At 42.8% G+C, this 19,754-nt stretch overlaps 1 protein-coding gene across 4 annotated transcripts in view; it reads right to left on the bottom strand.

Moving 5' to 3' along the window:
* The window catches only part of LOC108896752 (disks large-associated protein 1), a 119,068-nt gene extending 109,286 nt beyond the window's left edge, over positions 1-9,782 (bottom strand). For all 4 annotated transcript variants that reach the window (XM_018695992.2, XM_018695993.2, XM_018695995.2 and 1 more), the window contains exon 1: positions 9,561-9,782. The gene's annotated coding sequence lies outside the window, so the exon portion shown is untranslated. The remainder of the gene's footprint in view (positions 1-9,560) is intronic.
* Positions 9,783-19,754: the final 9,972 nt, after the last annotated feature.

The raw sequence follows: 19,754 nt of genomic DNA, 5'->3' as shown, positions 1-19,754 counted from the left end.
GCCAGTGCAGTCGTCAGTCTAGGCTGCCTGACCACCTTGCACCTTAGTCCTCTGCTTTGTGGTTTTTCCTTCTTTTTGTTTGTTTTCCATGCAATATCCACACAGCACATTTTTCACTCAGCCACTCTCTACACTACTGACTATACAGATCTCTCCCTTCTCCACTTTTGCATTTGTTTTGTTATAAATAAATTGTTTTGTTATTTAGTATACCAGAGTGTCTCCCGTTTTTGTTGTAGTCCAAGAACCGGGCTGTGACAGTTTAAACAAATAAAAAGCATCATTAAAAATTCATTTTAAGTCAGTAGCACTGGAAAGAAAACCATCACATACACTCAGCAAGAACTCTATTAGGAACTACAATACTGGGTATTGCCTAACTCTTTCCACTCTCAAAACAGCCTCAGTTCTGATGTTTCATAAGAATATGGTAAACTGTGGCCATAGAGGGATGCACAATGGTCAGCTAAACACCACCAGCAGCCTGGATTGTAGACCCAAGGGAGGTTGAGTAGATGGATTCATACTGCTGACCCCAGATTTTGGCCCTACTATTTGTGTGCCTCAGCAGAAATCCAAATTGATCAGACCAGGCTATGGTTTTCCAGTCTTCAACTTCCCAGTGAGGTTGGTGAGCCTGTGCCCATTGCAGTTTCAGATTTCTGAAGAGTGGAGCATGATGTGGTCCACTGCTGCTGTAGTCTATCCACCTCAGTGTTGTATGTGTTGTACATTGTGGCTGACACTGGGTTGATAGTGGGTGATGTGTAATGGACATACACTGAACACCAGAGATGGCATTAAGGAGGTCTACAGACACCCAAAATTATGAGCATTCTATAACATTCTATAACCAGCTATTAGCAGAAAATGTATAATCAGCTCAAAAGTCAAATGGCCAGTTACAAAAGAACAACTCAAATGGATGCAAGGCCAACATTAAAATAAACAACCAAATTCTTAATTTTGTGACAGTAAGACTACATCTCTATATTTGATATCTGACTGTTACTTTTATCAACACATCAGCACAGTAACTAGTGCCTAGTGTGAATATGAAAACCCTGCAGCCTGCACATCTACCCAAGAATGTCTAATCATTCACCTGAAATTCACCATAGGGAGGTTGCCAACTTCACACACCACATTCTGGATTCTGGCCAAGAAAGTTGTCATTGCTGAAGGTCGACTAAACTTTTCATTGTGAAATAAGTGTTATCTTGAAATTTAATTCATAGGCATCCCAGAATTCATTAGTAATATTATCATACAGTACATAACTAACCAGGAATGTGTGCTTGCATAGCATAATGTTAGTATAATGTAATGATATTACACTGCATTACAGCACAAGATGAGCCAGGCTCAATGCATCCTTAATGCTGAATGCATCCTTATGGAGAAAAAACACATCAGACTCACAACTGACAATCTGAATGCATCCTTATGGAGAAAAAACACATCAGACTCACAACTGACAATTGACACAATTTTTAAGGACCCGGATTGGGACTGAAGCATCACCAATAACCACAATATTTCCCAATTAAAATGTATCCATTTGGTGCTGAATTAATACTACCGTAATTTCCAGGACTATTGAGCACACCTGACTATAAGCCGCACCCACTAAATTAAAAAAAAAAAAAAAGTACATATACAGGCCGCACTTGTTTATAAGCCGCAGGTGTCTAAATGTTTTTGCGGCATGAAGCTCGTTAGCCCGTAAAAATCTATAATTAGCCACGTCATTGTTTAAACTGCAAGTTTCAAAGCGTGTGAAAAAAGTAGCAGCTTATAGTCCGGAAATTACGGTACTCAAAATGGCTGATTTTGTCCATTGGCTGTATTGAGAAAGATATAAGGGTGCTAATGCCAAAGTCATACAAATGATATGAACTGTATTGGTGAAGAACCGTAGCTTTAATACTTACTATAGAAACTAAAGTGTAACAGAGAGCAGGGCAGCACAGAGGCTCAGGGAGACTCTGGGCAGAGAAGGCAAGGTCCATCTTCTGTATGAAGGCAGGAATATAAAATGCAAAAATGCTTCTACTGGACTACACAGCTAGAGGTAATGTATAATTTATCACAATACACCAAAATACTCTTACTTAAGTTTAGACATAGGTGGCACAGGAGAGGTGAGGGAAGGTAGCAACCATGAAGCGTCTTCAGTACAAGAAGAATAATTTAGGAACAATTCACCAACAGTAAGGACTACATTTTACCATGTTACTGATATTTCTCCCTCTAATTAGAAGAGGTAGATTAATTTAATTAATTTAAGCTTATTCTTCAATAACAACAATATCCATTTATTCTTCAGGTGTTACCACAAACTGAAAAAGCCACAGAAAAGCTTACAGTGGTGCTTACCAACTGTGATTATCAATGCATCTTGATGCATCCTTTTTTATACAGGATTTTTTTCTCAGTGTGACCACTTGGTACTTTCAAAGCAAAGTACTTGTAATGATCCATAATAATGTTAAAAATGCTTTCTTCAGTGATTCCATGACTTTGATTTTGGTCTCGTTGCAGAGTGTCAGGATTACTGTCAGTAAAATATCTCTGGGACATTGTATCTTGGCTCCAAAGTGTGCAACACAGCGTGAAAGCCCGATAGAGACAGACATGACCAATAACAACATTACTGGATTTGGGATTTGTGCCAGGAGAGTTATTACAAATGTAACTTAGCCATAGTTGGTTAAATCTACATTACTCTCACCTTTTCTCTCTCTCCCTCTCGCCTCAACCAGGTATCACCACTGTCTCCATAACACTGCAGCGGTGGCAATAATTTTCCTGTGACGGGCCACCATTGTAAAATGTATATGGCAGAAACACTGTAGATGTGAAGTTGGCGTCTTGTTCATAGCTCACTTATGATATCCTGCTGCACCACGGAGTGTTTCTCTTGTCCTGAGTGCTGCCACTGTCGGCCCATTTTAACTTGCCATAAAATTGGTAGCTTCTGCCTCAGCTGTGTGCATTCCCGCAATGCATCTAAGAATGTATTTTTTCCCCAACCCCTAGAGGGAAGTATCACCTGTGCCATAAGAGCCAGTATCACTGTAAGCAAGGGTAAGTATTGACCTGTCTAACAATGCAAAGCCATTACAGGTTGACTGAAGTCTTTATTTCTTAACCTCTGAAGCAGATAGAAACAATATGAAAGCCATTTGTGAGGATAAACCTTTTGCTTTTATTGTATTTCTTGTATTACCTACAGTTCATCAACATTCTACTAATGGAGAAATCTCTATCTGTCCTTCGAGTTTCTAAACAACCACTCATCTGATCAACACCAAACGTGTTGCATATATTGCTGCAGACCCAAGAAAACCCAAAAAATGAAGAAATAATAAAGAAAAAATGAACACAGATGAATAGTAGTGAAACTTACAAATATTCAGCCACAGATTTAAAACCACCTGCCTAATACTGGTGCATGTACACAGGACCTCTGGGGGTGTCCCGTGGTGTCTGGCACATGGAGATTGGCAGTGGATCCTTTAGGTCCTGTGGGGTGCGGGGTGGGCCCTTCATGGATCTGGCTTGTTCAAGTGCATCCCACAGATGCTCAATCAGATTGGAATCTGGATAGTTTGAGGGCCAAGTCGATACCTTAGACTAGGGCTGAACAATTTATCGAAACTGAACCATAATCGTGATTTGAACTAACACGATTTGCAATCCACAAACACTGTGATTATTTTGACAAAATTATATCGCAAATCAAATCGCAATATCTGTCAGAAAAATTGCAATTTGATTTTTTCTCAAAATTTGTCGTTCCATGGACCATTTCTGAGCAGTTTTTGGTGGACACATTATCTTGCAGGGAGAAGCTGCTACTGCTGGGGAGTGCTATTGCCATGGGAAGGTATCATTTGTGCCCTGCAATAGGTGATCTATCCAGGGTGTACCCCGCCTCTCAACTGTATTTAGATGGGTGGTTATCAGAGTAAAATCCAGATGAATGGCAGGACCCAAGGTTTCCTGGGATAACATTGCACTGTAACAAAATGTCACTAGGTTTAATGTTGTGGCTAAAATGTGTGGTACATTCTTTGTGATCAATTCCTCACCATTTAGAAAAGGGTGAGAAAAACAGACAATTGTTTTGTTATATGACTGGTGATAGAAGCTCAATGCGCTCTGGTGGATGACCAGAATCCACTTGGAGATTTTTGTGGGAAATTATAATTTGGATACCTTAACTGGTGCATGGGAATGGAGCTGATGGCTCTGTATGTAACAGACATAGTTGAGCTCAGCCCTCATAAACTCACCTCCTTCAGGAGTAAACGCGAGATTGAGTGGAAGTTTAGGAGGAAATAGGGGACATACGATTCTCCTTAGCAAGTGGCCACTATTCCTTTAATGTATTGTCTGAGATTATTATGATTTATTATTATGATTATGATTTGGCAGTTTTCCTTGTTGGTTCTCCAGGGCTCAGGCTCCAGGCCTGAGGCAGTTGGTGGAGTCTTTGAAACAGCTTATCATCTACAGAATTGCAACATGTCTGTTTTAACTATGCAAATGGATATACAGGACAGGAAGGTATTATAGATGTATGATAGGAGAAGAGTATTTGAGGTGTTGTCCTGTTCCTGAAGCTCAGATAAAACTAGCTTCAGCCTCCAGCAACTGTCTTCTGCTCTAAGAAAGGACACTTCCTGAATGTAGAGAACATCACAAACATGACACGAGCCAGTAGTTCTGCCAGATGACACTCATTTGAAGCAAATGGGAAATAATTTGCCAGTCCTCCTTAATGTAATGTACCACCATTGTTACACAAGACTCCTCTGTGACTGAAGTCCAGGAATCACGTTATCACTAACGTCACAACAGCGTCACATCAATTCTTGTCTGGGCTGAGTCCACTATTTACAGTGGCAGGCATTAGCTTCTCAGGATGAAAACAGCTAACGCGGCTACATCTCATGTATATCGCCAACAGGAGTTAATTTTGAACTTAAGAACTTAATTGTCCAACCAAGGCTGGAAAAACTGGCCACATCTTTACTGCGATGCATTGTAGAAATGATTATTTTCAACACCACTAGTTATGAGAGACACCTATGTTTAACAAGTTAAAATGTCTGCTGTGCAAAAAGGTCTTCATCTTAAGTTTAATCACATGTGCCCACACAGCAGTTTGGGAACAACTGCAGGATGGGTTGAGGTGTAAAGAATAAAGGGTAAAAAAAAAAAAAAGAATCACACAGAGGTTCACACTCTTTTAAGGAGATCAGTTTTCAGAAAAAAAAACATATTTTTGTCAACAAGTGTCTTTTTTTGATACTATCACTGGGAGTAACTCAAGTAAGATATATTCAAATCCAACATGTAGGAGCTTTAAGGTGCTGAAAAGAGGACAACATGGGTGTGTACCACAGATAACATGTAAATAACACACATAGACAACTAAACTTTCCAAAGGAACACAACCTCATTATTGTTCTGCTGGGTGAGCAAGCCATTTCACACATTGTAGGCAACCTGGAATGCCCCCATGTAAACCTCAACACTTTAGACATTTAAGGCATTTCACACCATCACTAAATGCTGCCTATTCCAACCAGTCTGACTCATTAACCACCATATGGACTTGGGCTGAACACAGCCCTCTCAGTTAGTGACAGTTTATGTTCTCTGTGAAAATGAATTTCCATTTAACTTCATGTCTTAGTTTTCAACATATCTGTAGTACTGGTACTGGTACATAAACAGTTTTCAAAACTTTGCACAGTGAGGAAACCACAAGCCTACAACACCATTACAAAATAATTCAATGAGTACATAAACATCACACACTGAGTCAAACTAACAGTGGAGGAGTAACAGGCTGTTCAGACAGAAATTGTCACGTCATATTTTAAGTGTCAAGTCACTCATTGTGTTCACACGAGATGTGTTGTCTAGGCAGTGCATCAAAACCAAGAGCTGTGAAAGTACCAACAGGAATTCTCTCAGACACCATGAGTGACTCATCCACTAACTAATGCACTGAAATAGTTTGAAGAAGGTCAGAGACAAATGGTTCTCTCAAACAGCACCTGAGAAAGCAGCAAAAAGCAACCAAAGAGCTTTAACACTGAGCAGATTATTCAGCACAACTATTTCCTCTGAACTTTCTCCTTTGTGCAATTGTCTTTAAAAGTATGGTGAATGGTGATTGTGATCTTCTTTCATGATGTCACAGGCTGCCCCTGAGTGCAGCTATGGAGTTATACAGGTAATGTGTGGGAAACATTACAAGACTACCTGTTCTGTTCAACAACAATCAACATTTGGTGTATACTGATTTGGGCAAAGTTGTCTATTGCCATCGCCATTTTTAAGAACCATGATGTTTTTGTATGCTTTGCCCCATCAACTAGAGTTTAGGTGAAAAGCAGAGCCAGAATATTTTTGGAGGCTGGGGTGTCAGACGTGAGCAAAGAATTAGACTTGTGCTTATTAACTACCACTGAAGCAACTGCTGATGTCTCAAGAAGATAAATTATCTATTGATTTATTCATGTCATGTATAATAATCCAAATAAGTCAGCACTACTAACGCACTAGTAACAGCAGAGAGCTACACAGCTAGCTACACTGAAAGTTAGGAATTTTAGGTTTATTGATCAATATAATTGAATCAATAGAGGCACAAACACTTTAAGTGATGTAATATAAGACTGTTCTGCCTAATGAATAGCTTAACACTGTGTTGTGAGGGAAGATGGGGAATGGGGAAAAAGGCTGCAGTTGGTGTTTGACTCTTTCTAGGAAAAACAACAACAATACATAGCACTTACACTCCATCATGGGTCATGATCCCATTACATGTCCTTTTTACATATACTAGCTGCCATGTGGGATAGCTGTCAAAACACTGCATCGTTTGTATTACATTCAGGATTTTGCAACTCTTTTTACAAATATAAACCAGTGTGTTACTGCTGTTATTCACATGTGGTCTGTAACAGGCTGGAATATGAACCAAGTTTCAGTCAGTTGCAGTCACTTGTCCTTTGAAAACTGGGTGTGCAGGTGATTTGTCACCAAATTGTCAGATTTAAGGGTTGCTCTATACCACCTTAACCATATTCTGAAGGGTCAGATCACCCAAAATACAAAAAGACATATTTTGCAGTTACCCCTAAGATTGTTTGGATTTAATGTGATGAGGTATTGAGATTACTCATGGCTCCACGATACAATCAAAGTAAAAGGTAGTTTAACTATGTCGTTCAAATTACTGAAAAAATGTGGTCCTCAACTTACTGATTGATTTATTGATTAATCTGTTGATCATTGATTGATTTGGCTGTTTATACATCTGAGCTCATATTAAAAGTGAAGTGAAAAAGCCTCATCCATACAACAGCAACTAACCAAAAGCTATTCAATTTGCAATCATATAAACAAAGAAATGCAATAATCCTAATATGTAAGGGGCTGGAACCAGAGAATTGTTGCCATATTTGTAGGGCTGTGCCAGACTCAGATTTGGCTGTTCAATATAAAGATCTGAGTATTTGTTCCTTTTTTTTCATGAAGCTGGTATACATCATAGCTCAGTTATTAAATTCTACTGCACAGTGGAGTGTCTCTCCTGCCGGACTGCTGACAGAATTGTCAGCCAGGGTTAACTCTGCATTACATGCCTGATGGGCTGGCAAGCAGAACTTGCCATGACATGACAAGTTTGTAAATTTTTAATTTTTAATTATTACTAACAAACTGCTCCTCCCCAAAAAGTGAAACACTGTGGGGGAACACTGTGCTCTCTTAATTACTGAAATGATAAAGCGGTTGCAAACACTGACAGAACTAAATTTCTGTCAATTGTCTCAGCAGCACAAAAAAGCCCTTAAAAAACAAATTCCCTGGAAAAAGTAATTGTCAAACAAAATATTCCACAGACCTCACTATAGCCATGTTTAATCAAAGATTTGTTATGTAAATAAAGAGTCACATTAGGAAATTTTGATGCAAACTGCAAAATTAGAGAAGACTTTCTTATTTGTGCATTAAAGTTTTTACCTTCACCAGAGGTAGGGATTTGCCTTTTTTTAAAAAGGAGCTAATGCACTAAATGAGAGTTGGAAACTAACCTAACCCTTACAGAAGGTTCTAACATAGCAAACATTAAACTCACACCTTAACGTAACCTGTACCACCACCTTCTGACAACATTATGCATTCTAGTTTATTGACTCCAAGTTGTTGAAAACATGCCTAGTTTTCTTTTTTGCGAGATTTCAAGTTTGCTTCAACTTTCTTTGACAACAATAACATTTTTTTTTTTTTTTGGGGGGGGGGGTGTTCCTGTCTAGTGTGATTCTGTTATGTCATTTTAATCACTCAATCAATTTGATAAGAATTTTACTTTAATGAGCACCACAAATACAGAAATACTCCAAGCCTCTCTGCTACGTGATTAATCATTTCATATATAATATATTTAATTAATGGGTAAGAATACAATATACTATCAAAAATAAAGCCCCACAAAAGATATGGGCCTAATAGGGGCGCCACTACAGTTTGATCCATCCTGTAAGAAAGAAATTAAAGTGATGTACTACTGCATAAATGTATTACTATAAGGATTCAGCTTTCCGTGTGGGAATTCAATTTAAAAAAGACTTATTCAGAGCTGACACTCTGCCCACACTCTTACCATTACCAGTTGGTCTTCTTGAATTAGAAACACGCGGGATTTGCATGTCCTCTCATCCTCAGCCACAGGCGACAACTGACGCTAGCTCACAACTTCTCACCGAGGCGGAAGATTCAGCGCGCACATCCCCACCGAAAATGACTGCACCATACAGCACTGATGGGACCACAGCAGCCTTTATATTTCATCTTGAACTATGCTATTTATGAGTTTCTGCTTCCTCCATAGAAACCCTCCATCCAGCGGTAGAGCCGTCTGCTTATGCACATTCAATCCGACAGTATCAAGGACGCATACAGCGTGTGCTGGGGACCCCCCGTTACGGTGTCGGTTTGACATGAGGTGAATGTCACATCACATTTCCGACCATTCACGGTGCAGCTTTAAAGCCACCGATTCAAACCGTGCATCTCAGGTGAACTGGCAGTGTAGAAACTTTGACTCGTATCGAAATGAAAAGCGCGTTGTCTGTAAACTCAAGTCTCTGATGATTTTTCTGAGGAGTCAATCGAAGATTTTTCGCCATATTTTCTGAGGCATTACGTTACACTGGGAAAATTACCGAGGCCAGATGAAATTGCCAGAAATCTGAAAGGCGACAGCAGAGCGAAGATGGCACGTCTCAAGGCTGCTGCTGAGGCTTCCCTCAACGGCAGTGCAGCTGAGAGCAACATGGATGTGAACACAGGGTCGTTAATGATGGCTGTCACATTAGAAAACACACCATTTCAAAGAGCCATTTCATCACCGGTGGTCCCTCTAATCGATGCGAATCATTCGTTAACCGGCAGCGTAAGCTGTTGAATCTTGAGCCCGTCACGCACTCGAACCTGAATCTATCAGCACACGGTTTTAAAAGCCAGCTTACCTGTAGTGGCTCTTCACACCATCGCTGAACGAAGGCACCGGCTGCTTAATCCAAAAGCACGTCCGTTTCTGGAAGCGTAGCTTTGACTATACAGAGTCACTGGTGGAATGTGTGTGCGCGCGCGCGCGTGTGTGTGTGTGTGTGTGAGAGAGAGTATGTGAGCGTGAGTGAGAATGTGGGGGCAGCAAGTGGCGCAAGCCTGCGGTGCGTGAAACTGCGGCAAGTTAACCAAAGTTAGTCAGGATAACACCGGAAAACGGGTCATTTCGCTCTAAAGAATAAAAGCACACCGCCGTTCCTTGTGCTACAAAGACAAACATTTACATTTTATATGAAACTGAACCTATGGCTTAAAAATTTAGGAACAGGCCTTTTAGATTTTAGCATTCTTTCTTCATTTTTTGACTGATTAGTTATCCAACATCAGGCTTCCAGCCAGGGGAGAACACGTATTAGATTAGTGTCATGTAAACTAGGCCTACGTTAATATGTTGACATCTAATGCAGATTTAGTTCTCTGAAGTATAAAATCACCATACAGCATATCTAGCCATCAACATGAACAAGAAGTGTGGATACACAAGATTAGATACTGTAGATATGAATGATGTAAGCCTATTCATTATCATTAATTTTACTACAGTATTGATCAAACCCGGAGAGATTACCCCAGAGATCCCCTATCCCCTCTGCTCTTTATTATTTATTGAAGAACCATGTTGCTTTATGTAGGCCTACCTATCAGGAACAGTGTGTGCAGCAGGCAACACACAGCAGCTTCATTAGATTGTACCTTGAAACCAACCATACCCTACCCCAGTGTTACTTGTTCCAGGTTTGTTTTGGCAGTTAGTTTATTATGATTTCATTAAACTGAAATCTGGGGAGTCAACCATGTAAGGACAATATTGAGTAAAGTAATTAAGTAATAGTAATAAAATCAATCTGCATTTGCACACTTGGCATCTAGGGTCAAGCACAATTGATAGCTCAGCCTTGTCCAAAAAAGACTATTTATTTCTGACTATCAGATTATGCTCAATAAGAACTTTATTTTGAAGCAACAACGGAAGTATGGTTTTGCGAATGTGGTGCACTTCATTCTGGTCAATTCATACAATTGCAGGGAGAGAACATTTCTTTGACATGTCACTTCTAAGACCAGAATGGAATACTATTGCTTCATTCCAGTTGATGTGTTCATGTGCATGCATACTGCAAAAGCAGAAATCATAATTTAAAAAATAACGCAAACCTTTAAAAATTACCAAAACACAGTTTGTTTGTTTTTGTTGTTGTTGCATTGCATTAATTCATGCTTATCATAATTTCCAGGGAATTCAGAATTTGTGCCTCCTAAATCTCAAGACTGTTCTACCTGTATTCATAACTGAATTAGGCATCTTCCATGATTTATGTATTAATACATTTAACTAATTTTCTTTTTCATTCTTGACCTTGGGATAGGTAAGGTCCACCTACTAGATCTTCAGAGCTTTTAACCATGTCATGCTCCTCCTCTTCCATCAGAAAATGGAGTGTGAGATGTGGTTGGAAGAGATGATAAAACCAGTAAGTGGATCTCTGAATTAATTTTTATTTATTTATTCTTGCATTTATTTATTTTTTTTAGTTTGCAATCATGGAACATTCATACAGGATGTATAGTGCCTATCCTATGATGACAGCAGGGTTGGTAAATGTTGTGGTGTATTTAGTGCAGGGAGTGCTAATGATTAAACAGTTCACAGAGTAATCAGCACCTCATTATGTGGAGCATGAGTCACCTGAAGCCAGAAGTGGAGCTGTGAATGCCACCTGAAAAGTGAAAAAGGAAGAGAGAGGGAATAGGGAGTGGGGGGGGGGGGGTGTGTCCTCTGAAGGACATGGTAGATCCTTCACAGGACCTGAAGCCCAGACTGAACCTGAGGCTCCTCATCAAATGCGATGGTTGAGCCTCTCAGACATTAAATTAACTTTCAAGCCAAGTTTCAAGCAAGTTTCCTTAAACCTCTTCAAATCCCCTCAGTTTTTTGGACAACAAAAGGTTCCAAAAATGTGCTGGCATCTGTGTTTCAGTGGCTCTTAGGCCATGTAAATCTGGAGTACAAGTTTCAAGTCATAATTTAGAGTTACTGGGGCACCCAGGTAACTAATCAGAGAACATACCATTAATGTCATCCCCTATCTCACTTGCCTTTCCTGTCACTCTCTATTGTCCATCCATCCATTATCTATACTGCTTCCCTGTTACGGGTCGCAGGGGGGCTGGAGCCTATCCCAGCTGACTTTGGGCGAGAGGCAAGGTACACTCTGTACAGATTGCCAGTCCATCACACAGACAAACGACTATTCACACTCACATTCACACCTACGGGCAATTTAGAGTCACCAATTAACCTAAGCCTCACGTCTGTGGATGGTGGGAGAACATGCAAACTCCACACAAGAAAAGCCCCAGGCTTGAGCCCAGAACCTTCTTGCTGTGAGGCAACAGTGCTAACCATTGTACCACCACGTCTCCCACTCTCTTCTGTCTCTACCCCATAAAGCACATGAACCCACAAGTCATATATCAGACTATGAAACAGGCTGTCAAATCCATACATGAGTTTAGATTTCAGTCTTGAATATAACACTATTTCAGCTACTAGGTGTGCTCCAGGTGACAAGGTTAACAACTATGACAAGCTACCCCAAGTGTTCAGGATTGAGACAAAGACAAAAATTATCATATTGATAAATATAGACAAAAATGTTTAATACCACCACACAATTATGATAAAATCCAACTCATTTTACATAATAACAGAGTTTATTGTATTTTTTTCCAACAGTTTATTTCACAACACTATTTTCTCAGTGACTGTTTTATTTCATTATGCCTGCTATGTGATTGACTGTCCATTTATTCAGACAACTAAGTGATAGCCATTACAATAAAAACAACCTAAAATCTTATTGTATAAAGAAGCTGGATAATGTTATTGGATTTTTTGACAACTTAATGATACATTAATTTATTTTGGACACTTTGCATCACTGTATTCTTCCTCCTGTAACAGGAATGTCACATTTTTGTTTCCTAACTCCTCATGAAATCAGTCAGTTTGTCTGTTGCCAGTAGCTTCTTCAGATGGTAACAAGTCATACCAAATCACACACATATGGATGTTCACCTGTACAAACACATATGCTCAGTCTCATGTATTTGAGTTTGTCGCATGCTTGTAAAAGAATTTCACATCATGTTGTAAACTCTGCTCATCCAGTAAGGCATCAAATGGGTTTTACTGAAATCTTCTCATAAGCCATGTACCATCTGAGTGAGGCATGAATGTGGGTGAGAGCTAACAGGCACCCAGAGCAAACAGAGTGCACACACACACAACAAATGGCAGGTTTAACTAAAGTCTGTCATGGCACTTCAGTAGAGAGGCATGGGAAGCAGGTGAGGGGAGATGACTTGGGCAGGTGATCCAGGAGAACGAGAGGTTCCAGAAGCATGAAGACAACAGCATGAGGGTGAGTGCACGGGAAGCTGAGGCAGGGCAGAGATCGGTGGAGCAGGCGATCTGTGCATAAAAAACAAAGGTTCAGGATCCACTAGAATTAAGCAAACACAAGAAATAAACACTAGATGGATGCACTTTTCGCTAGAAAAGGCAAGTGGAACTCTCTGGTGTCGAGTGGAGGGAGAGCAAGGTATAAATACTGAGTGGTGATGAGCTGAATAGATAGATAGATACAATATGTATATATATGAAAATAAATACAGAAGAATAAAGTTAAATTTAAGAATTAAAATTTACAAGTAGAAAAGTAACCAACCACATTGAAGGATGGTAGTGCAAAAATAAAAACAAAAAGCTTCAACAGATGATGTATGTACAGACAAGGTGCAAGGTGCCAGGTAGCAGCATTTTTATTGTAGTGAAGTTCAGAAAAAACTGAGTCTGTAATACTGAGTCTGTATATGTGGTTGCTGAGTGTAATGGTCATAAGCCATCAGTCAATTGGTTGTTGGTCCACTTCCACTTCCCCGGGTGCTGTGTCCTGTGTCCTCCCTCTGCCCACCCACCACCACCCACTGTGGATTTGTACAGTTTGATGGTGTGAGGGACAAAGGAGTTCTTCAGTCTGTTGGTGTTGCACCTCGGGAGCAGCAGCCTGTCACTGAACAAGCTTCTCTGGTTGTGATGACAGTGTGCAGAGGATGGCTAGCATTGTCCAGAATGGCCAGCAGTTTGTTCATTGTTCTCTTCTCTGCCACTGTCACCAAAGAGTCCAGCTTCATACTGACCACAGAAACGGCCCACCTGATCAGGAGTTTCCTGCAGATGTTGAATGAACACAGTCTCCTCAGGAAGTAGAGCCTGCTCTGACCCTTCCTGTAGAGGTGGTCAATGTCGTTGGACTGCGTTGGCTCTCGGCGGGACGTAGACGCAGTTGGCAATGATATGACTGAACTCCCTCTGTAGATAGTATGGCCGAAGGCTAACAGCTAACAGCTCTAAGTCCCGGCAACATAAAACCACCTTCACTGAGACATGTCCTGGGTTACACCATCGATTGTTAATATATATAATTAGTCCCCCACCTTTGCTCTTGCCACAAGCTTTAGTGTCTCTGTCGACTCTCACTAAGGTGAATCCCGGCAGGTCCACGTTAGCGTCCGGTGTGCAACAGGTAAGCCACATCTCTGTGAAGATAATCAGACTGCACTCTTGAAGGATGCACTGGTTTGTGACCACAGGCAGCTTGTCCATCTTATTTGTCAGGACGCTGACATTTCTGATTGTTCGCATAGTCCTTGCTTTAGCACCAGCCTTGCAATTCAGTTCAATTCAATTAAATTTTATTTATATAGCACCGAATCACAACAAAAGTCATCTCAAGACATTTTTCATATAGAGCAGGTCTAGACCATACTCTTTAGAATAGGTATTTACAGAGAGAGACCCAACAAATCCCACCATGAGCAGCACTAGGCGACAGTGGCAAAGAAAAACTTCCTTTTAAGAGGCAGAAACCTCGAGCAGGACCAGACTCAGGGTGGGCGGCCATCTGCCTCAACTGGTTGGGTTAAGAAGGAGGGTAGAGAATAGCAAGAGAAGAACATAGCATAATGCAGATTCCATGTAAAAAAATGTAAGGTGATACTAATAATACAGTAGTAGTAATGATAGTAGTGAAGTGTTAACTGCTAATGTAGTAATAAAACTAATAGCAGTATAAGTCATTTCTAATTCTAGCAGCAGGTGTTGAGTGGAGTTGTAGGAGCAGCAGGAGACTTGTCATCACAGATCAGACAGCTCCAGAGGTAGAAATACCTGCAGAAAGAGACAGAGGAGGAGAGAGAGATGGAAGAGCACAATACTACAGGAAAGGGAAGATATTGAGTTAGTAACATGTTTATGGGATATGAATCCATACTGTGGAGAGAGAGAGAGAGAGAGAGAGAAGCTCAGCCCATCATGGGAGATCTCCCTGGCAGTCTAGGCCTATAGCAGCATAACTAAGGGATGATTCAAGCCTGAGCCAACCTTGAATCATCCCACCTCCTCCGCTGTAGAGGAGCCTGAAACTTCCTGATAACTGAAGGCTCTGCCTCCCATTCTACTCTTGGAAACTCTGGGAACCACCAGTAAACCAGCATTCTGGGAGCGCAGAGTCCTAGTGGGATTGTAGGGGACTATGAGATCTTTAAGGTAAGATGGAGCCTGACCATTAAGGGCTTTGTAAGTGAGGAGGAGGATTTTGAATTCTACTCTGGATTTGACTGGGAGCCTGTAGAGAGGCTAACACAGGAGAAATATGGTCTCTTTTCCTAGTTCCTGTCAGTAATCGTGCTGCAGCATTTTGAATCAGCTGCAGAGTCTTTAGAGACTTGTTGGGACAGCCTGATAATAATGAATTGCAGTAGTCCAGCCTGGAAGTAACAAATGCATGGACTAGTTTTTCTGCATCTTTTTGAGACAAATGTCTAATTTTGGTGATATTACGCAGGTGAAAGAAGGCAGTCCTAGAAGTTTGTTTTATATGTGAGTTAAAGGACATATCCTGATCAAAGATGACTCCCAGATTCTTTACAGTGGAGCTGAAAGCCAGGACAATGCCGTCTAATGGAACTACATCATTAGAAAATGTATTTCTGACGTGTTCGGGACCAAGTACAATGACTTCAGTTTTATCTGAGTTCAGTAATAAAAAATTGCTTCAAGTTTTAAAGTCCCTAAGACAAGCCTGGAGTTTGGCTAGCTGATAGGTTTTGTTAGGCTTCATTGACAGATAAAGCACTGACCCTTGTGAACTCCATGTCTAACTTTTGTGTACATGGAGGAGTTGCAAGATGGCGCCATACTAGCGGCAGCTTGTTGTAGTAGCTCCGTGTAGTTCTGTTAGTTTTTTGTATTTTTATTGCGTCTTTCGTGCGTTTTTTATCTTTATTTTTACACTGTCCTGTGCATCATCGCTATGTACAACGGTAAGATGCTTTTGCAAAGGATTGGACACTTTCTACTCATTTTCATTGCACTTGGGTCTCTTCGGCTCACTGGGAGCCATGCCTGCAACACCGCCGGCATTGTTTACACTTGCGACCAGCTGATGGCCCTGAAGTACCCAACTCTTTTGGCCGGAGAGAGACCCACCATACCTGAGGAGCTAAAAGCAGCGTGTGACACCATCCATGCTGTGACTGCTGGATTACAAACAAAACACCCCGGGGCCTTCATCATCATCACAGGTGACTTTAACCATGTTTCTCTGTCATCCACACTCCCAACCTTCCGCCAGTTTGTTACATGCACCACCCGTGAAAATAAGACTTTGGACCTGCTGTACGCAGATGTTAAGGATGCGTACAGCTCCACTGCCCTGCCACCACTGGGCAGGTCAGACCACAACCTAGTCCTGCTCTCACCATTATACAAGCCTGTGGTTCAGCAGCAGCCGGTCACAGTGAGGACAGTGAGGAAATGGTCTCCTGAGGTCATGGAAACACTGCGTTGAGCGCTGGAGGCCACAGACTGGGATGCTCTGTATGAACCACATGGTGAAGACATTCATGGCCTGACTTACTGTGTCTCTGAGTACATAGGGTTCTGCATCAACAACACCATTCCCACTAAAGAGGTCCACTGCTACCCAAACAACAAACCGTGGGTAATCAGCGACCTGAAGATCATTCTCAATGAGAAGAAGAGGGCCTTTAGATCGCGGGACAGAGCAGAACTCAAGTGGGTACAAAGGGAGCTAAAACGCAGCATCAGGGAGAGCAGGGACACCTACAGAAGAAAACTGGAGCACAAACTAGAGGAGAACAACACCAGGGACGTCTGGAGTGGGATGAGAGAGATCACCGGCTTCCAGAGAAGAGGTGGGAGTGCAGCTGAGGGGGATGAACAACGTGCTAATGAGTTGAACATGTTTTTCAGTAGGTTCAACTCCAACACCTCCACCCCCGGCAGCCCCTCTACTGCTTCTCAAAGCAACAACCCCCCACGCCCTTCCCCCCTTCTGACATCCACCATGGACCTTTTCACACCTCCCGCTTTAGGACATCCTCACAGCCCCCTCAGCTCCCCTCCACCTCCGGCTGCAGACACCTCTTTGCACCAACCTCAACACCTCCACCCTTCATCCCACTGCTGACACCCATCTCGGACCCTGCCATATCCCCCACCCCCCAGTCTGGACTCCACATCACATTGAGCCAGGTGAGGAGAGAGCTGGAGAGGTTCAAACAGAGGAAAGCTGCCGGACCAGACTGCATCAGCCCTTGCGTGTTGAAGGCATGTTCCAGCCAGCTTTGTGGAGTTCTCCAGCACCTCTTTAACCTGAGCCTACACCTTCAGAGAGTGCCAGTGCTCTGGAAAACATCCTGCCTGGTCCCAGTGCCCAAAAAAGGACGTCCTGCTGCACTGGAGGATTACTGGCCAGTGACACTGACCTCTCACATCATGAAAGTCATAGGAGAGACTGGTCCTGGCACACCTCAGACCACTGGTGTACCCATCGCAAGACCCTCTGCAGTTCGCATATCAGCCCCATGTTGGTCGATGGTGGGCCGATGTACCTGGGGTTAAATTTACGGGACTCAGTCCTGAGAGGAAGATCACGGGTGAATAGCCAGACCTTCTGGCCGGGTTGATACTGGGGAGCCGGAGAGCGGTGACGGTCAGCCAACCTCTGGTTCTGAGCCACTGTCCAGGTGAGAGCTGCTCAGGCTTCACGCCAGACTTGGCAGGCGCGCTGGAGGTGCCTGCGACCATAAATGGAGACATACCTGTGGCAGAGCAGACCAGGGAGTTGTGAGTGTATTCAATCCAGGGAAGGTGGGTAGACCAGGAAGCCAGGTGATGAGAGGCAACGCAGCGAAGGGCTGCTTCCAGGTCTTGATTTGCCCGCTCAGTCTGGCCATTAGTCTGGGGATGGTATCCGGAGGAGAGACTGGCAGATGCCCCCACAGGCTGGCAAAAAGCCTGCCAAACTCTGGAGGAGAACTGAGGCCCTCTGTCTGAAACAATGTCCTGGGGGATTCCATGAAGTCTGAACACATGCTGAATGAGCAAATTAGCAGTCTCTAGGGCAGAGGGGAGTTTGGACAGAGGGATTAAGTGCACCGACTTGGTGAATCAGTCAACAATAGTGAGGATAATGTTGTTACCTTCAGATGGTGGCAGTCCAGTGACAAAGTCTACGGCAATGTGAGACCAGGGCCGATGAGGAATAGGAAGAGGGCGCAGGAGACCAGCAGGAACATGATTAGAAGACTTGTTCCGGGCACAGACTGAGCAGGCAGAGACAAACTCCTTGGTGTCAGCGGGCATGGAGGGCCACCAGAAACGCTGCCGAAGCAAAGCCAGGGTCCGATGAAAACCCAGGATGGCATGCCACCTTGGAGGAGTGTCCCCACTGGAGCACAGGGGAACGGACAGGTGGTGGCACAAACAGGCGGTTGGGTGGAACACCCTCAGGGACAGGAAGGCCCGTCAAGGCCTCCTGGACTAGCTGCTCGATCTCCCACCTGGCAGCTCCCCCCACACAGGAGGATGGCAGGATGGTGTCCTCCGCAGGTTCTTCAACAGGGGGAGAGAACTGACGAGAGAGGGTATCAGGCTTGGCATTCCTGGAGCCTGGCCAGTAGGTGAGGGTGAAGTTAAATCGGCCCAGGAACAAAGCCCACCGAGCCTGATGGGAGTTGAGCCTGCGGGCAGAATGGAGATAAGACAGGTTTTTGTGGTCAGTCCAAACAACAAAAGGGTGAGTAGAGCCCTCCAGCCAGTGCCTCCACTGCCAGCAACTCATGGTTCCCCACATCGTAGTTCCTCTCCACAGGTGTTAGGCGGTGAGAGAAGAATGCACAGGGGTGAAGTTTCTGGTCAGAGGTCGATTGTTGGGACAGAACCGCCCCGACACCAGAGTCCGAAGCATCGACCTCTACCACAAACTGGACAGAGGGATCAGGGTGACACAACACAGGCGCAGAGGAAAACAAACTCTTCAACTTGACAAAAGCGGCCTCAGCCGCAGAAGACCAAATTTTACAGAGGTTAACTTAGTTAAAGGGGCAGCTACTCTACTGTAATCGCAGATGAATCTGTGGTAGAAATTGGCAAACCCAAGAAACCTCTGTAGCTGCTTCCTATCAGTGGGTGTGGGCCATTCAACCACTGCCTTAATCTTGGCAGGGTCAGACCTGATTTGCCCCTTTTCCACCACAAAACCCAGAAAACTGACTGAGGAAACATGAAACTCACACTTCTCAGCTTTAACGAAAAATCGGTTTTCCAAAAGTCTCTGCAGAACTAACCTGACATGTTGCACATGTTATTGAAGGGAGCGGGAGAAAATCAAAATGTCATCTAGATAAACAAAAACAAACCGATTGAGCATATCACGGAGGACATCATTAATGAGACACTGAAAAATGGCAGGTGCATTAGTTAACCCAAAAGGCATGACTAGGTACTCAAAATGTCCAAGGGGAGTGTTGAAACCAGTCTTCCATTCGCCCCCCTCCTTAATCCTCACCAAGTGGTACGCATTGCATAGGTCCAACTTGGTAAAGATGGTGGCCTGGTGGAGGGGAACGAAAGCAGAGTCAATCAGGGGAAGAGGGTACTTGTTCTTAATAGTGATCTTGTTCAGGCCCCGGTAGTCAACACAGGGCCGTAGAGTCTTGTCCTT

This window comes from Lates calcarifer, linkage group LG4 (assembly GCF_001640805.2).
Source record: "Lates calcarifer isolate ASB-BC8 linkage group LG4, TLL_Latcal_v3, whole genome shotgun sequence".
Classification (NCBI taxonomy): domain Eukaryota; kingdom Metazoa; phylum Chordata; class Actinopteri; family Centropomidae; genus Lates; species Lates calcarifer.
Note: the sequence above shows the minus strand (reverse complement) of the source record. Positions and strands in the feature narration are given on the sequence as shown.